This window comes from Taudactylus pleione, unplaced genomic scaffold, assembly GCF_031769625.1.
Source record: "Taudactylus pleione unplaced genomic scaffold, aTauple2 ptg001987l, whole genome shotgun sequence".
In the NCBI taxonomy this organism is placed as follows: domain Eukaryota; kingdom Metazoa; phylum Chordata; class Amphibia; order Anura; family Myobatrachidae; genus Taudactylus; species Taudactylus pleione.
Genome location: NW_028286383.1, coordinates 865,556 through 884,763, shown reverse-complemented (window position 1 = coordinate 884,763; position 19,208 = coordinate 865,556). Strand labels below are relative to the sequence as shown.

Here is a 19,208-nt window from a genome sequence, read left to right as displayed (position 1 = left end):
TTTACTAACCTCTCTGGCCTCTGTTACTGTCCTCTGTTTACCAACTTCTGTTACTGGCCTCTGTTACTGGCCTCCTGTTTCTGGCCTCTCTTACCTGTTACCAACTTCTGTTTCTGGCCCCTGTTTCTGGCATATTTTACTGACCACTGTTACCAACCTCTGTGTCTGGCCTCTCTTACTGACATTTAATATTAATTTCTGTGTCTAGCCTCTATTACTGAACTCTTTTACCAACCTCTGTTATTGGTCTCTGATTGTGGCCTCTCTTACTGACTTCTGTTACTGACCTCTGTTACCAACTTCTGTTTCTGGCCTCTGTTTCTGGCATATTTTACTGACCACTGTTACCAACTTCTGTGTCTGGTCTCTGTTTTTGGCCTCTGTTTCTGGCCTCTGTTACTGACCTATGTTTCTAAACTCTCTGCCCACTGTTACTAACCTCTATGTCTTGCCTCTGTTACTAACCCCTGTTACGAACCTCTGTTTCTGGCCTCTCTTACAACCTTTTAATATTAATTTCTGTGTCTAGCCTCTGTTACTGAACTCTTTTACCAACCTCTGTTACTAGTCTCTGTTTGTGACCTCTGCTTCTGGCCTTTGTTACTGACCACTGTTACCAACTTCTGTTTCTATTATATTGTACTAACTCTTGTTACCAACTACTATTACTGGCCTCTCTTACTGACCTCTGTTACCTACTGTTTTTTCTGGCCTCTGTTACCAACTTCCATTCCGGGCCTTTACTTCTGGCCTCTCTTACTGATCTCGTTTTGAATCTCTGGGAAGATTCACAGAGGGACCATTACCAGGAATTTGAAGCGCCATATAGTATAGTGAGTTGATAGATTATGTAGCTAGATGAGTCCAATTGATAAAAGATACTTGAAAAGTCAATTGATAAAAAGTCAGTTGATGAGGAATTGTGAGGACAAGATTGCTCCTAACTGAAATGTGGCCTTGAGGGCTGATATGAACTTGGCAAGTTGCAGCCTTGAGGACTGATAAATACTTGGCTAGTAGCAGCCTTGAGGGCTGGGATGTACTTGCCTGGTTGCAGTCTTGAAAACTGATAAGTACTTGGCTGGTTGCAGCCTTGAGAGCTGGTATGCACTTGGCTAGTTGCAGTATTGAGAGCTGGTATGCACTTGGCTAGTTGCAGTCTTGAGGGCTGGTATTCACTTGGCTGGTTGCAGCCTTAAGACTTAGCCTCTGTTTCTGACCTTTGTTACCAACTTCTCTTTCTGGCCTCTGTTACTGACCTCTGTTGCTGACCTCTGTTGCTGACCTCTGTTACTAACCTCTCTGACCTCTGTTACCAACTTCTGTTTCTGGCCTGTTACTGACCTCTGTTACTAACCTCTTTGGCCTCTGTTAATGGCCTCTATTACCAACTTTTGTTTCTGGCCTGTTACTGACCTCTCTGGCCTCCTGTTTCTGGCCTCTCTTACCTGTTACCAACTTCTGTTTCTGGCCTCTGTTTCTGGCATATTTTACTGACCACTGTTACCAACTTCTGTGTCTGGCCTCTCTTACTGATTTTTAATATTTATTTCTGTGTCTAGCCTCTATTACTGAACTCTTTTACCAACCTCTGTTACTGGTCTTTGTTTGTGGCCTCTCTTACTGACCTCTGTTACCAACTTCTGTTTCTGGCCTCTGTGATTGACCTCTGTTACTGACCTCTCTGGCCTTTGTTACTGACCTCTGTTACTAACCTCACTGGCCTCTGATACTAACCTCTGTTACTAACTTCTCTGGCCTCTGCTTCTGGCCTCTGTTTCTGGCCTATTACTGACCTATGTTTCTAAACTCTTTTACCTCTGTTACTGGCCTCTGTTTCTGACCTATGTTACTAACCTCTCTGGGCTCTGTTACTAACCTCTGTTAGTGACCTTTGTTACTAACCTCCTTGGCCACTATTACTAACCTCTGTTACTAACCTCTCTGGCCTCTGTTTCTGACCTCTGTTACCAACTTCTGTTTCTGGCCTCTATTACTGACCTCTGATACTTACTTCTGTTTCTAGCCTCTCATACTGACCTCTATTATCAACTTCTATTTCTGGTTTCCCTTACTGACCTCTGTTACAAACGTCTATTTCTATATATTGTACAAACTCTTGTTACCAACTACTATTACTGGCCTCTCTTACTGACCTCTGTTACCAACTGTTTTTTCTGGCCTCTGTTACCAACTTCTATTCCAGGCCTTTACTTCTGGCCTCTCTTACTGATCTCTTGTTTTGAATCTCTGGGAAAATTCACAGAGGAACCATTACCAGGAATATGAAGCACCATATAGTATAGTGAATTGATAGATTATGCAGCTAAGTAAGTCATATGATTAAGAGTTGATTGATGAGGAATTGTGAGGACAAGATTGCTCCTAACTGAAATGTGGCCTTGAAGGCTGATATGTACTTGGCAAGTTGCAACCTTGAGGACTAATAAATACTTGGTGAGTAGCAGCCTTGAAGGCTGGTATGTACTTGGCTGGTTGCAGTCTTGAAAACTGGTGAGTACTTGGCTGGTTGCAGCCTTGAGGGCTGGTATGCACTTGGCTGGTTTCAGTCTTGAGGGCTGGTATGCACTTGGCTGGTTTCAGTCTTGAGAGCTGGTATGCACTTGGCTAGTTGCAGCCCTAAGACCTGGCCTCTGTTGCGAACTTCTGTTATCAACTTCTGTTTCTGTCCTATTACTGACTTCTATTACTAACCTCTCTGGCCTCTGTTAATGGCCTCTATTACCAACTTTTGTTTCTGGCCTGTTACTGACCTCTCTGGCCTCCTGTTTCTGGCCTCTCTTACCTGTTACCAACTTCTGTTTCTGGCAGAGCGCTCGCTCTGAATCAGGGCCATCCCTCTGAATTTTAGAGCGGCCTCCTGGCCGCTCGCATAGCTGTGGGTGACCACCCACAGCTATAGCGAGCGGCCAAAAAGATGGTCGCGATGGTCAAGACCATCACGACCATCGGGCTTGCGACGAGACCCTTGTGGTAGGGTCTCGTTGCCGCAAGCCCTGGAGTGCTTATGGCTCAAACAGAGCCGAAAGCACTCCCACTGACATCACTTGTAATGTCAGTGGGGCCGGCCCCAGACGGTAGGCATTCCCATGGGAACACCTCCGTCTGGCCAGCCATGCCCCCGGCCCCCGCCCCCAGCACCAAAGGGGGCATGCTGTCACTCACCATCGACAGCATGCCCCCTTTGTAGCGAGACCCATAGCAACGGCTAGCCCGTCGCTATCCGGGCCTCGTGCATGCGCACGATGGAGCTGCCTCCGTCGTGCGCAATCACACTGGGCTAACATCGACCCGCTTGCGAGCGCACACTGCTCACGAGCGGGTCTGAATTAGGCCCTCTGTTACCAACTTCTGTTTCTGGCCTCTGTTTCTGGCATATTTTACTGACCACTGTTATCAACTTCTGTTTCTGGTCTCTGTTTTTGGCCTTTGTTTCTGATCTGTTAGTGACCTCTGTTACTAACTTCTCTGGCCTTTGTTACTGACCTCTATTACTTTTTTTGTTACTGACCTTTTTTTTTTTTTTACCAACTTCTGTTTCTGGCCTCCTGTTAATGACCTCTGTTACTGACCTCTATGGCCTTTGTTACTGACCTCTGTTACTAACCTCACTGGCCTTTTGTACTAAACTCTGTTACTGGCCTCTGTTTCTGATCTGTAATACTAACCTCTCAGGTCTCTGCTTCTGACCTCTGTTACCAACTTCTGTTTCTGGTTTCTCTTACTGACCTCTGTTACAAACTTCTGTTTCTATTTTATTATACTAACTCTTGTTACCAACTACTATTAGTGGCCTCTCTTACTGACCACTGTTACCAACTGTTTTTTCTGGCCTGTGTTATCAACTTTAATTTCGGGCCTCTATTTATGGCCTTTCTTACTGACCTCTAGTTTTGAATCTCTGGGAAGATTAACAGAGAAACCATTACTAGGAATATGAAGTCCCATATAGTATAGTGAGTTGATAGATCATGCAGCTAGGAGAGTCAATTGATTAAGAGCAGATTGATAGAAGATACCAGAGTCAATTGATAAGGAATTGTGAGCACAAGATGGCTACTAACTGAAATGTGGCCTTGAGGGCTGATATGTACTAAACAAGTTGCAGCCTTAAGGACTGATAAATACTGCTGGTTGCAGCCTTGAGACCTGGTATGCACTTGGCTAGTTGCAGTCTTGATGGCTGGTATGCACTTGGCTGGTTGCAGCCTTAAGAGCTGGTATGCACTGAGGTATATCAGAAACTGCTGTAAATGTTTATTGCTTGCTTGTATATACAGACCATAAATTGCAACTGAAACTGAGGAGTTGTAAATTGCAGATAGTGCACATAAACACTGAATTGCAGTATAGACTGCTAGATGTTATTTAGCTGATTGGCCTCACAGACACAGAGAAGCTGCTAAGACTGCTGGAATGAATAAAGAAAAAGGTCACTCAGTACTGAAGTGCTGCTGACACTGCTTACTTGCCAGTAAATCACAGACATGCTGGGAAGTGGCCTCCCCGTGAGAATCTGGAATCCAAAATCTTCTCCGCAATGTATTCTTTATGACCTTGTGTGAGAATAGGAGAAGGTCTAGCTGGATGTCTGGAACTGAACCTGGTAGAAGAAAAATATGGTTTCAGTAGAGAGCAATGGAATGTATTATTAATTTTCAGTGTGTTGACTAACTTCAGCTTAAAGGCAACTGGATTAATGTGAGATATGAATCTGAAGGGACCAATAAATCTAGGACCAAACTTTTGTGAACATTGATGAATGATGATGTTTTTGGAAGACAGCCAAACCAGATCTCCAACCTTGAACTTGCATGGCTTGCAAAATTGATCAGTCAATGCTTTGGAATGAAAAGATTCTTTGAGAAGACACTGCCTAACCTTCTTCCAAACCAAACAGAGCCTAGAGACTGGCATAGAAAAATAAGTTCTTCCAGGGAAGGTCTCAAAAGAATTAGCTCTAAGATGCAGTCCGGAATTACAAAAAAATTGAGAAATTGTAGATGGAAAATGTTAAGAATTATTGAAGGCAAATTTCACCAATGGTAAATGAGAAACCCAATCATTTTGATATTTGGAGATAAAACACCAGAAATGATTTTCCAAAGATTGATTGATCCATTCAGTCTGTCCATTGGACTGAGGATGGTATCCTAAAGGCAAACTAAGGCTGATGCTAAGAGAAGAACAGAAAATCTTCCATAAATGAGCCACAAATTGAGTTCCTTGATCTGAAACAATGTCCACAGGCAAACCATGAAGTCTGAAAATGTGTTGGATGAACAAAACGGATAACTCTTTGGCAGAAAGCAGTTTGAAGAGTGGAATAAAATGAGCCATTTTACTGAAATGGCCAACAACAGTCCAAATGACCGAACACCGAGAAGAAGGTAGATCCACAATGAAATCCATTGTAATATGAGTCCAGAGTTTAGGTGGCACTGAGAGGGGAAGAAGGAGGCCAGAAGGAGCGATACAAGGAGTTTTATTGTGGGCATAAATATCAAAGGCCAGGATGAATTCCCAAACATTATGGAACAAAGATGGCCATCATACTGAGTGGGAGAGTAATTCAACAGTCTTTAAGATTCCCGGGTGACCAATGGCTTTCACTGAATGAAAGTCTGTAAGAATTGCTTTCTGAAATCTGTTAGGGACAAAGAGTAGTTACGAAGGCTTTCCCAAAGGAGCTTCAGACTGACAGGAACGATGAGTATCAGCTAGATTCCTAGTCAAGGCCAAATTAATATGAGAAGCTGGAAGGATGGTCTCTTCAGAAGGAGAAGAAGATACAGTGGGTTGGAAGTTTTGTGAAAGAGTCTCTGCCTTGAGATTCTTGGAACCAGACCTAAAAGAAATAACATAATTGAAATGAGTAAAAAAGAGCAGCCAACATGCTTGTCTGGCATTCTACTGTATCTCTTAGCACTTTCAATATAGGATAAGTTCTTATGATTGGTCAAAACAGTAATATGATGTTTAGCTTCTTCCAACCAGTGCCTCCAATCTTCGAAAACCCACTTGATGGCTAACAGCTCTGGATTACTGACATCATAATTTCTTTCAGCAGCAGCAAATTGCATGAGAAAAATGCACATGGGTCGAACTTCTTGTCCCAGGGGGCCTTTTGTGATAAGATGATAACCAACTTCGGAGGCATCCACTTCCACAATAAAAGGAAGATCCAGATCAGGATGATGAAGAACAGGAGCAGTGATGAACACAGACTTCAGAGAACTAAAAGCCTGTACCGCCTTGACAGACCTTTTAGCTGTATCCGCTCCTTTTTTAGTCAACTCCACAATAGGTGTGACAATAGAAGAAAGTTACTTGATAAATCTACGATAATAGTTTGCAAAACCCAGGAAGCATTGGATAGCCTTGAGTGTGGATGGTTGAACCCAGTCAGAGGTGGCTTTGATTTTACTAGAGTCCATAGAGAATCCCTGGGAAGAGATGACATACCCCAAAAAAGAGACCTCATTCACCTCAAGCTCACATTTCTCCAGTTTTGCATATAGATTGTTCTCTTGGAGTTTTTGTAAGACTTGTCTCACGTGCTGGCGATGTTGCTCCAGGGATTTAGAATAAATGATAATGTCCTCTAAATACACCACGGCAAAGACTCCAAGGAATTCTCTCAATACATAATTACTGAAGTCCTGAAAGATGGCAGGAGCATTTGACAGACTAAAAGGCATAACAAGCTTGTTACAAGTCCAGTCCAGGACGTCTCCTGCCAGTATTCCTCCTGCTCCTGACCATGCTTCTAGGTTGCCGGTTGCTAGGAGACCCAGACGTCAGAGGATTTCACGTTTCCTCCTAGTGTTGCCTGGTTGGCAGCTGATCCTATTTGAACTTCCTGGACTGTCGCCATCCTGTCGGCTATAGAGTTTTCATGTGGAAATTTTGGTTATGCAACTTGCTGTCTGTGCATCCAGACTTCCACTTATAATCTGTACATGCTGCGTGTACTCTGCTCACCGGCTTCTAAGTGACCCAAGTACCCCGGGTTCAAGCATCGCTGTGTACAGGGCCCTCTAGGCCATACAGCTATGCTGCTTCTACACCACGTTTCAAGCAACGCTATCTACTAGGCCCTCTAGGCCATACAGCAATCCTACCACTACACCACGTTTCAAGCATCGCTGTCTACAGGGCCCTCCAGGCCATAAAGCTAACCTGCTTCTACACCATGTTTCAAGCATCGCTGTCTACTAGGCCCTCCAGGCCATAGAGCAATCCTGCCTCTACACCACATTTCAAACATTGCTGTCTACTGGGCCCTCCAGGCCATACAGCAATCCTGCTTCAACACCACATTTCAAGCATCGCTGTCTACTAGGCCCTCCAGGCCATACAGCAATCCTGCTTCAACACCACATTTTCAAGCATCGCTGTCAACTAGGCCTCCTGGCCATTCAACAACTTTAGTTTGGGCTGTAAGTCTACAGTATATTCTATTGACTGTCCTATTGTTTCAGCTCCTTACTGCACCATTGACATGCTGTGTTTGTACTGGCCCTTCAGGTCCACCATATCATTTATAAAGTAAACTGCCATGATTTTAATATTCTGCTTGTGACTGTTCTTCGATGTGCCTCGTATTTCCAATACCTCCATCTCAGTCCTAGCAATGACTAGAGGATTATAATAAAGGTATTCATAATGACAGAATGAGTATTGAAGGCCATCTTTCACCCTCTTTGATCTGGATCAGGTTATAGGCCCCTCGTAGGTCAATTTTGGAAAAATTGATGCCTTATGAAGCTGAACTTAATGGTAATGGATAAGTGTTCTTTATAGTGATGTTATTTAGACCCCGGAAATCAATACAGAGTCAAAGTGATCTGTCTTCTGCACAAAGAAAAAAACCTCTCCAACTGGATATTTGGATGGATGAATGAATACCTTCTGAAGAGCCTCTTGAATGTACCCCTGCATGCATTGACTCTCACGTAGAGACAAAGCATATAAGCTACCTTTCAGAAGTTGTGCTCCCGGCTATAGTTTGATGGCATAGTAATATGGAGGATGTGGAGGCAGGGTATCCACTTTTTATTTAGAAAATACATTAGCGAGGTCCCGATGAGGAGCAGGAATAATAGACAAGGACTCTGTCTTGACAACAGCAGCTACTTAAACTGGTAGAGCAAGACATCGAGAGGAATGGGTGGACCCCCACTGAAGCACTTCATCCGACTGCCAGTTAATAACAGGGTTGTGGTTCCTAAACCATGGTAATCCTAGGATTACAGGTGCCAAAGGACAATAAAACAACAGGAATGTTGTTTTCAGAATGTAAAGCTCCAATAGAGAGTTGGTTAGGCGGAAAGCGAGCGTTGACTACTCCTTGGGTAATGAGGTTACCATCCAGGCCGACAATAGAGACAGATTTAAATAAAGACTCAGGAACTAAACCTGAGTTAAAGAATAAAAATGTCCATGAAATTATCTGCAGAAACACTGTCCAGGAAGGCAGATATGCTTAATTCTTTATCAAAAACTTGACTGAAAGAATGAGAACTGAATTACTAGGAGAGACAGATGCAAAGCCTAGAAGTAACTCTCCCTGAACATCTAGACTTTGCCTTTTCCCAACTTGATTGGGGAAGTATAGGCAGTATGTCCTTTACCATTACAGTAAAGACACAACCCCAGCGATCGCCTTTTATGCTTTTCCTTGGATGACAGACGGAAGGACCATAGCTGCATGGGCTCTACTTGAACAGAAGGAGTCACCCAAACTGGAGATCATGGAGTGAGGGTAGGCAAATCTTTCTCTAGTCTACGCTCCCGGGGGTAAATTTACTAAAGTGAGAGTTTTTAGAAGTGAGTTTTACAAGTGCTGTTGCCCATAGCAACAAATCAGATTTTACTTATCATTTAACTAGCACCTTCTAGAAGATAGTAGCTAGAATCTGATTGGTTGTAATGGGCAACATCACTTCTAAAACTCACTTCTAAAAACTCACTTTAGTAAATTTACCCTCCCGGAGTCAACGGATGGCCAGATGCATAAAACCGTCCAGATTTCAGGAGCAGGGTATTGGACAATTATATCATTGATTTGGTCAGAGAGACCCAGACAAAATTGATTACAGAGCGCAGGATAGTTCCATCCGCAATATACTGAGCACTTGCGAAACTCTGAGCGCTAATCCTCTGCTGCTTTCTGTCATTGTCTTAAAGATGGAAGACTAGCTTTGGCCATGGCTGCTTTGTCTGGGGCATCATATAACAGATTATATTAAACAAAAAGAGGCTAGGGGTTGTTATAGATGGGCGCACATGCACAAAATCAATACACTAAAACTTGACTTTTATTAATTATTGTACTAAAAATTCCATTCACTTGGAATGGTACAATGAAAAATAGAGGTTAAAAGATGAATTAATTGAATTGATAAAAATACATATAGATTAGTATATAAAGATAGAAAAATGTGAACAAATAGTGTATAAAAAAGAAGGGTCCACTATTTCAATTTTCCAGTATTATGAAAGCAATGTACTATGTTAGACTGGAGCAAAATTATATGTTATATGTAACTTCAATATATCTAATAACATACATATAAATGGTGCTTGTTGGTCATAGAGCTAAATAAATTAAGAAATTCACTAATTGCATTTATATATTATCAGAAATTTGGAGTTGTGCACCTGAGATTTGTCTGTTTCTGTGCCTGCAATTAGTCTCATCAGGTAGCACCTCCCATTATATATATATATATATATATATATATATATATATATATATATATATATATATATATATATTCAGGGTGTGCAGTCCAGAAATCTTTCCCATATACTCCATTTAATGTGCTTTATTGCACACCTGAGGGAAAGGAGACGCCCTCAGTCTGGATTAGCAGCCCTCTTTTATTGGTGTAAAAGCATGGAGTATGGTATAGTATATGCACACTGGTAATAGGCACAATTCTAGGTAAGTCCTACAAGTTTGTATACTGTAGTGCAATTTTGGGTTGATTTTTGGGGCGTGGGTCCCCCTGGATTGCTTTGGTTGGTCTGCTCCAGGGCACTGCATCATAACACATTCTTTTCTGCACAATTTTAATACTTTGTTTGTTTCATTATATTTGTATTCTCACCTTTCTATGCAGCCATAGCTGCTCTTACTTTTTTACTGCACTTTTCTCACTATTGCAATGCCCTGGGGTGGCTCGGCTGTGTTGATTTGGGGGGCCTGTGCTCTGGATTTGAACCCTAGTATGTTAGGGACCTACCCTAAAGAGGTTACCTGGATATGGTGGGTAGGCCCATAACCTTGGCCAAGATTATGCTAAAAACTCTATTGATTGCAACATTTTATTGCGTTTATATATTATCAGTAATTTGGAGTTGTGCACCTGAGATTTGTCTGTTTCTGTGCCTACAATTAGTCTCATCAGATAGTACCTCCCAGTATATATATTCAGGGTGAGCAGTCCAGGAATCTTTTCTACATTCTTTAAAACACCTGCTGCATATTTGCCCCCCCCCCCCCGAATTAATTAGGCTATTTAAAAAGTTGTTCCACTATTTTTTTATTTTTTTTAACCCCAAAATTAAAATATTTTTGGGGTGTCCCTATTTTTTTTATACAGCTTTTTTTGACACAGCTCATTTTTAGGGGCTATTCCCAGGGGTGCAGGCTATTTTTTAAGCCTGCACCCCTAAACCCCAATTCTGCATTTTTTTTCGCCATGTAAAACATGGTGAAAACTTATCCCCGTTTTTTATTCAAAGACTTTTTGTACCGGCGAAAAGTCTTTGAAATTGAATATGGGGATAATTGAAACATGTGAAAATGACGTCATTGGCGATAATTATCGCTGATTCCGACTTTTCGCAGCCTAATTGAATAAGGCCCATAGTGTCCTATTAGATCTGGTTATTAGTGCTTATATTCTTTCCATGAACACTCCCAAAAGAAAGGAAGAATGTAACAATGACAGAATAAGCTGTATCCTGTGCCGCACTGCGGCTGACAGCAACGCTCAGATGTTCATCACACTTCTACAAATCACACATTTATTATCTTGTATGTATCAATTTACTCACCTGATAGAGTACACATTGGTTTGTGAGTATAGAATAGGGTTACATTAATACCGCTATATATTGTCACTTATATTCTGACTTCATCAATTCGTATGGTGCTCAGAAGTCACTTCAGGTTGTGCTACCAATAAATACTGTTGTAATCAGGTAGCATTATTACCACAGCTCAGATAGGGCTCTATTTATTAACATAATTTTTACTAAAATAAAGTGATAAATGCTGTTTTGTGCTGTCACACCCTTTTCACGTTATTTTAGTATCACCTATAGTTATTACAGGGCAATTGGAGTAGAATTAGTAAAATTCTACTCCAACCCCCAGTATCACTTATTGTTAGTAAAGCAGATCGCATTTCCCATAATTGTAATGGGAAATGTGATTTGACCACAGTTACTAAAAATAAATTGTAAAATAATACCGGGGGAAGCCCTGTGATAATAACGTTACCTGGAGGTGGCGTTATCCAGGGTCTCCCCCGGTTACCGGCCTCCTGCCCTGCTCTAACTGGGAGAGCAGAGGTGGGAGCCGGTACCAGTAATCAGCTATGTGGTCTAAGAAGACCGCAAGCTGATTGCTGTAAAAAAAAAAGTAAAAAAAAATTAAACATTTTTATTTTACTTACCTGCATCCAGGGACCGGTGATCGGGCCTCCGGTGATGGCTCCTCTCCGGTCAGCTGGTCTCCCACAGTGCACTGGGGCCCGGTCATCAGGTGATCGGGCCCCAGTGCAGTATGGGAGATCACCTGATCGGGGAGCCAGGAGAAGATCACCGGAGGCCAGGAGGAAGCAGGTAAGTGTAATGAAGGGAGGGAGGGGAGGTCGCGGGGGGGTGTCGCGGCGGGGGAGGGGGGGTCACGGGGGTCTGCGATCGCGGGGGCGGGGCTTAGCGCCGGGGGCGGGGCATAGCGTCAGTGGGGGGGTAGTAGCGGTGGTCGGTCGGCGCATGCGCGGGCTCTTAGTCGCGGTATTTTTTCCGAAAATACCGCGACTAGAGTGCGGAGGGGATTCGCAGGGACAGAGCTTTATCGCAAGCTCTGTCCCTGCAAGGGATTTATAGTAAATCCCTGTGATATTGCCTGAATTCGCAATGCGAATTCACTCGGTAATATCACACTACAATCCGCATTCAATATGCGGATTGTAGTAAATAGAGCCCTTTGTATATATGAGCACTCCTAAAAAGGAATGCAATAATCACAGAATAAATGATACCTGTGCCTGACTGCAGCTTCCAGCAAGGCATAAAATGGTAATAATCAGACGTCTATCAGTCATATATTCTGCTGTCTCATGTGTCACAATTTATTCGCTTAATATCATACACGTTGGTTTGTGAATGTAGAATAGTGTTACGCTCATACTGCTGTATAATATCAGTGTTATTCTGACTGTTCGATTCATATGAAGCTCACAGATCACTATAAGCTGTGCTGCCGATGAATAATGTTACTGCAATGTTACCATGATCACTACTCAAGTAGCATTATTACCACACCATATATTTATAGTGGTATCACTTCTGTACTAGTACAAGCATAATATATACAATTACATGGGACCACATGGTGGACCCTCTTGAAATGCCAACTTGCACGTTTCACTGTGTAAACCGCTTTATCAAGCCTGAACCAGATTGTGCCCCTCAGGTGCATATTTACCAGATATAGGCAACCAATCATAATGCTGTTCTAGGTCACCTGCATGTGGCAGCCAATAGGAGCCATAATTCCAGCGAGCTGCACCAGAGGTCACATGATGGGATCTCATCTCCTCCTAAAGAAGGAGAAGAACATACATATGCTATTATAACAATGTAATTAGTGTTAGGATGATAAACCAAAGCAAAATAATAAATGTAATATAAATTAATATAATAATTCTAAAGGAAAAAATTATATAATAAAATCATGAAAAAAATCCAACCCACAAATGAAAACAGTAATAAAACCCCAATTATATAAAATCTACAATATGTATATTGTATATATTAGGGGTGTGCAACGGCCACTTTTACTGTTTTGGTTTTTGATCTGGATCTTTCTTCATGTTTTGGATATGGACTGGTTTTGCCAAAAACACCCTTCCGTGATTTGGGCTCTGGGTTTTGTGTTTTGGATCTGTATTTTTTTAGAAAAAAGCTTAAAAACAGCTAAAATCACAGATTTATTTTTTTTTTCTTCCTATGCTATTATTAACCTCAATAACCTTAATTTCCACTCATTTCCAGTCTATTCTGAACACCTCACACCTCACAATAGTGTTTTTAGGCCAAAAGGTTGCACCGAGGTAGCTGGATGACTATGCTAAGCGACACGAGTGGGCGGCACACAGAGCACAGGGCAGCATACCCCTACACCACACAGGGCAGCCCCTGTAATAATTATATGTATGTATGAAGGGCAGCGTACCCCTACACCACACAGGGCAGCCCCTGTAATAATTATATCTATGTATGAAGGGCAGCGTACCCCTACACCACACAGGGCAGCCCCTGTAATAATTATTTGTATGTATGAAGGGCAGCGTACCCCTACACCACACAGGGCAGCCCCTGTAATAATTATATGTATGTATGAAGAGCAGCGTACCCCTACACCACACAGGACAGCCCCTGTAATAATTATTTGTATGTATAAAGGGCAGCGTACCCCTACACCACACAGGGCAGCCCCTGTAATAATTATTTGTATGTATGAAGGGCAGCGTACCCCTACACCACACAGGGCAGCCCCTGTAATAATTATTTGTATGTATGAAGGGCAGCGTACCCCTACACCACACAGGGCAGCCCCTGTAATAATTATTTGAATGTATAAAGGGCAGCGTACCCCTACACCATACAGGGCAGCACCTGTAATAATTATATGTATGTATGAAGGGCAGCGTACCCCTACACCACACAGGGCAGCCCCTGTAATAATTATATGTATGTATGAAGGGCAGCGTACCCCTACACCACACAGGGCAGCCCCTGTAATAATTATATGTATGTATGAAGGGCAGCGTACCCCTACACCACACAGGGCAGCCCATGTAATAATTATATGTATGTATGAAGGGCAGCGTACCCCTACACCACACAGGGCAGCCCCTGTAATAATTATATGTATGTATGAAGGGCAGCGTACCCCTACACCACACAGGACAGCCCCTGTAATAATTATTTGTAAGTATGAGGGGCAGCGTACCCCTACACCACACAGGGCAGCCCCTGTAATAATTATATGTATGTATGAAGGGCAGCATACCCCTACACCACACAGGGCAGCCCATGTAATAATTATATGTATGTATGAAGGGCAGCGTACCCCTACACCACACAGGGCAGCCCCTGTAATAATTATATGTATGTATGAAGGGCAGCGTACCCCTACACCACACAGGACAGCCCCTGTAATAATTATTTGTATGTAAGAAGGGCAGCGGACCCCTACACCACACAGGGCAGCCCCTGTAATAATTATATGTATGTATGAAGGGCAGCGTACCCCTACACCACACAGGGCAGCCCCTGCAATAATTATATCTATGTATGAAGGGCAGCGTACCCCTACACCACACAGGACAGCCACTGTAATAATTATATGTATGTATGAAGAGCAGCGTACCCCTACACCACACAGGGCAGCCCCTGTAATAATTATATGTATGTATGAAGGGCAGAGTACCCCTACACCACACAGGGCAGCCCCTGTAATAATTATATGTATGTATGAAGGGCAGCGTACCCCTACACCACACAGGTCAGCCCCTGTAATAATTATATGTATGTATGAAGGGCAGCGTACCCCTACACCACACAGGGCAGCCCCTGTAATAATTATATGTATGTATGAAGGGCAGCGTACCCCTACACCACAGAGGTCAGCCACTGTAATAATTATTTGTATGTATGAAGGGCAGCGTACCCCTACACCACACAGGGCAGCCCCTGTAATAATTATATGTATGTATGAAGGGCAGCGTACCCCTACACCACACAGGGCAGCCCCTGTAATAATTATATGTATGTATGAAGGGCAGCGTACCCCTACACCACACAGGGCAGCCCCTGTAATAATTATATGTATGTATGAAGGGCAGCGTACCCCTACACCACACAGGGCAGCCCCTGTAATAATTATTTGTATGTATGAAGGGCAGCGTACCTCTACACCACACAGGGCAGCTCCTGTAATAATTATATGTATGTAAGAAGGGCAGCGTACCCCTACACCACACAGGGCAGCTCCTGTAATAATTATATGTATGTATGAAGGGCAGTGTACCCCTACACCACACAGGGCAGCCCCTGTAATAATTATTTGTATGTATGAAGGGCAGCGTACCTCTACACCACACAGGGCAGCTCCTGTAATAATTATATGTATGTAAGAAGGGCAGCGTACTCCTACACCACACAGGACAGCCCCTGTAATAATTATATGTATGTATGAAGGGCAGCGTACCCCTACACCACACAGGGCAGCCCCTGTAATAATTATTTGTATGTATGAAGGGCAGCGTACCCCTACACCACACAGGGCAGCCCCTGTAATAATTATATGTATGTATGAAGGGCAGCTTACCCCTACACCACACAGGCCAGCCCCTGTAATAATTATTTGTATATATAAAGGGCAGCGTACCCCTACACCACACAGGGCAGCCCCTGTAATAATTATATGTATGTATGAAGGGCAGCGTACCCCTACACCACACAGGGCAGCCCCTGTAATAATTATATGTATGTAAGAAGGGCAGCGTACTCCTACACCACACAGGGCAGCCCCTGTAATAATTATTTGTATGTATGAAGGGCAGCGTAACCCTACACCACACAGGGCAGCCACTGTAATAATTATATGTATGTATGAAGGGCAGCGTACCCCTACACCACACAGGGCAGCCCCTGTAATAATTATATGTATGTATGAAGGGCAGCGTACACCTACACCACACAGGGCAGCCTATGTAATAATTATATGTATGTAAGAAGGGCAGCGTACTCCTACACCACACAGGACAGCCCCTGTAATAATTATATGTATGTATGAAGGGCAGCGTACCCCTACACCACACAGGGCAGCCCCTGTAATAATTATTTGTATGTATGAAGGGCAGCGTACCCCTACACCACACAGGGCAGCCCCTGTAATAATTATATGTATGTATGAAGGGCAGCTTACCCCTACACCACACAGGCCAGCCCCTGTAATAATTATATGTATGTATGAAGGGCAGCGTACCCCTACACCACACAGGGCAGCCCCTGTAATAATTATATGTAATTAGATGTAACTTGCAGGGAGTATACAGACACTGAGGTGTAGCAGGCACTGCACTAATGTTACTGGCAGGTATATCACACACATGCTGGGTAGTAGCAGCCACTGATTAGATGTAACTTGCAGGGAGTATACAGACACTGAGGTGTAGCAGGCTCTGCACTAATGTTACTGGCAGGTAATCACACACATGCTGGGAAGCAGCAGCCACTGATTAGATGTAACTTGCAGCGAGTATACAGACACTGAGGTGTAGCAGGCTCTGCACTAATGTTACTGGCAGGTATATCACACACATGCTGGGTACCAGCAGCCACTGATTAGATGTAACTTGCAGGGAGTATACAGACACTGAGGTGTAGCAGGCACTGCACTAATGTTACTGGCAGGTAATCACACACATGCTGGTAGTAGCAGCCACTGATTAGATGTAACTTGCAGGGAGTACACAGACACTGAGGTGTAGCAGGCTCTGCACTAATGTTACTGGCAGGTAATCACACACATGCTGGTAGTAGCAGCCACTGATTAGATGTAACTTGCAGGGAGTATACAGACACTGAGGTGTAGCAGGCACTGCTCTAATGTTACTGGCAGGTAATCACACACATGCTGGGTAGTAGCAGCCACTGATTAGATGTAACTTGCAGGGAGTATACAGACACTGAGGTGTAGCAGGCTCTGCACTAATGTTACTGGCAGGTAATCACACACATGCTGGGTAGTAGCAGCCACTGATTAGATGTAACTTGCAGGGAGTATACAGACACTGAGGTGTAGCAGGCACTGCTCTAATGTTACTGGCAGGTAATCACACACATGCTGGGTAGTAGCAGCCACTGATTAGATGTAACTTGCAGGGAGTATACAGACACTGAGGTGTAGCAGGCTCTGCACTAATGTTACTGGCAGGTATATCACACACATGCTGGGTAGTAGCAGCCACTGATTAGATGTAACTTGCAGGGAGTATACAGACACTGAGGTGTAGCAGGCACTGCACTAATGTTACTGGCAGGTAATCACACACATGCTGGGTAGTAGCAGCCACTGATTAGATGTAACTTGCAGGGAGTATACAGACACTGAGGTGTAGCAGGCTCTGCACTAATGTTACTGGCAGGTAATCACACACATGCTGGGTAGTAGCAGCCACTGATTAGATGTAACTTGCAGGGAGTACACAGACACTGAGGTGTAGCAGGCACTGCACTAATGTTACTGGCAGGTATATCACACACATGCTGGGTAGTAGCAGCCACTGATTAGATGTAACTTGCAGGGAGTATACAGACACTGAGGTGTAGCAGGCACTGCACTAATGTTACTGGCAGGTATATCACACACATGCTGGGTAGTAGCAGCCACTGATTAGATGTAACTTGCAGGGAGTATACAGACACTGAGGTGTAGCAGGCTCTGCACTAATGTTACTGGCAGGTAATCACACACATGCTGGGTAGTAGCAGCCACTGATTAGATGTAACTTGCAGGGAGTATACAGACACTGAGGTGTAGCAGGCACTGCACTAATGTTACTGGCAGGTAATCACACACATGCTGGGTAGTAGCAGCCACTGATTAGATGTAACTTGCAGGGAGTATACAGACACTGAGGTGTAGCAGGCTCTGCACTAATGTTACTGGCAGGTATATCACACACATGCTGGGTAGTAGCAGCCACTGATTAGATGTAACTTGCAGGGAGTATACAGACACTGAGGTGTAGCAGGCACTGCACTAATGTTACTGGCAGGTAATCACACACATGCTGGGTAGTAGCAGCCACTGATTAGATGTAACTTGCAGGGAGTATACAGACACTGAGGTGTAGCAGGCACTGCACTAATGTTACTGGCAGGTATATCACACACATGCTGGGTAGTAGCAGCCACTGATTAGATGTAACTTGCAGGGAGTATACAGACACTGAGGTGTAGCAGGCTCTGCACTAATGTTACTGGCAGGTAATCACACACATGCTGGGTAGTAGCAGCCACTGATTAGATGTAACTTGCAGGGAGTATACAGACACTGAGGTGTAGCAGGCACTGCTCTAATGTTACTGGCAGGTAATCACACACATGCTGGGTAGTAGCAGCCACTGATTAGATGTAACTTGCAGGGAGTATACAGACACTGAGGTGTAGCAGGCTCTGCACTAATGTTACTGGCAGGTAATCACACACATGCTGGGTAGTAGCAGCCACTGATTAGATGTAACTTGCAGGGAGTACACAGACACTGAGGTGTAGCAGGCACTGCACTAATGTTACTGGCAGGTATATCACACACATGCTGGGTAGTAGCAGCCACTGATTAGATGTAACTTGCAGGGAGTATACAGACACTGAGGTGTAGCAGGCTCTGCACTAATGTTACTGGCAGGTATATCACACACATGCTGGGTAGTAGCAGCCACTGATTAGATGTAACTTGCAGGGAGTATACAGACACTGAGGTGTAGCAGGCTCTGCACTAATGTTACTGGCAGGTATATCACACACATGCTGGGTAGTAGCAGCCACTGATTAGATGTAACTTGCAGGGAGTTTACAGACACTGAGGTGTAGCAGGCACTGCACTAATGTTACTGGCAGGTAATCACACGCATGCTGGGTAGTAGCAGCCACTGATTAGATGTAACTTGCAGGGAGTATACAGACACTGAGGTGTAGCAGGCTCTGCACTAATGTTACTGGCAGGTAATCACACACATGCTGGGTAGTAGCAGCCACTGATTAGATGTAACTTGCAGGGAGTATACAGACACTGAGGTGTAGCAGGCTCTGCACTAATGTTACTGGCAGGTAAATCACACACATGCTGGGTAGTAGCAGGCACTGAT

At 43.7% G+C, this 19,208-nt stretch overlaps 1 protein-coding gene across 1 annotated transcript in view; it reads left to right on the top strand.

Moving 5' to 3' along the window:
• Positions 1–19,208, top strand: part of LOC148435881 (cytochrome P450 4B1-like) — a 351,835-nt gene that overhangs the window by 192,078 nt on the left and 140,549 nt on the right. The gene's annotated exons all lie outside the window — the stretch shown is intronic.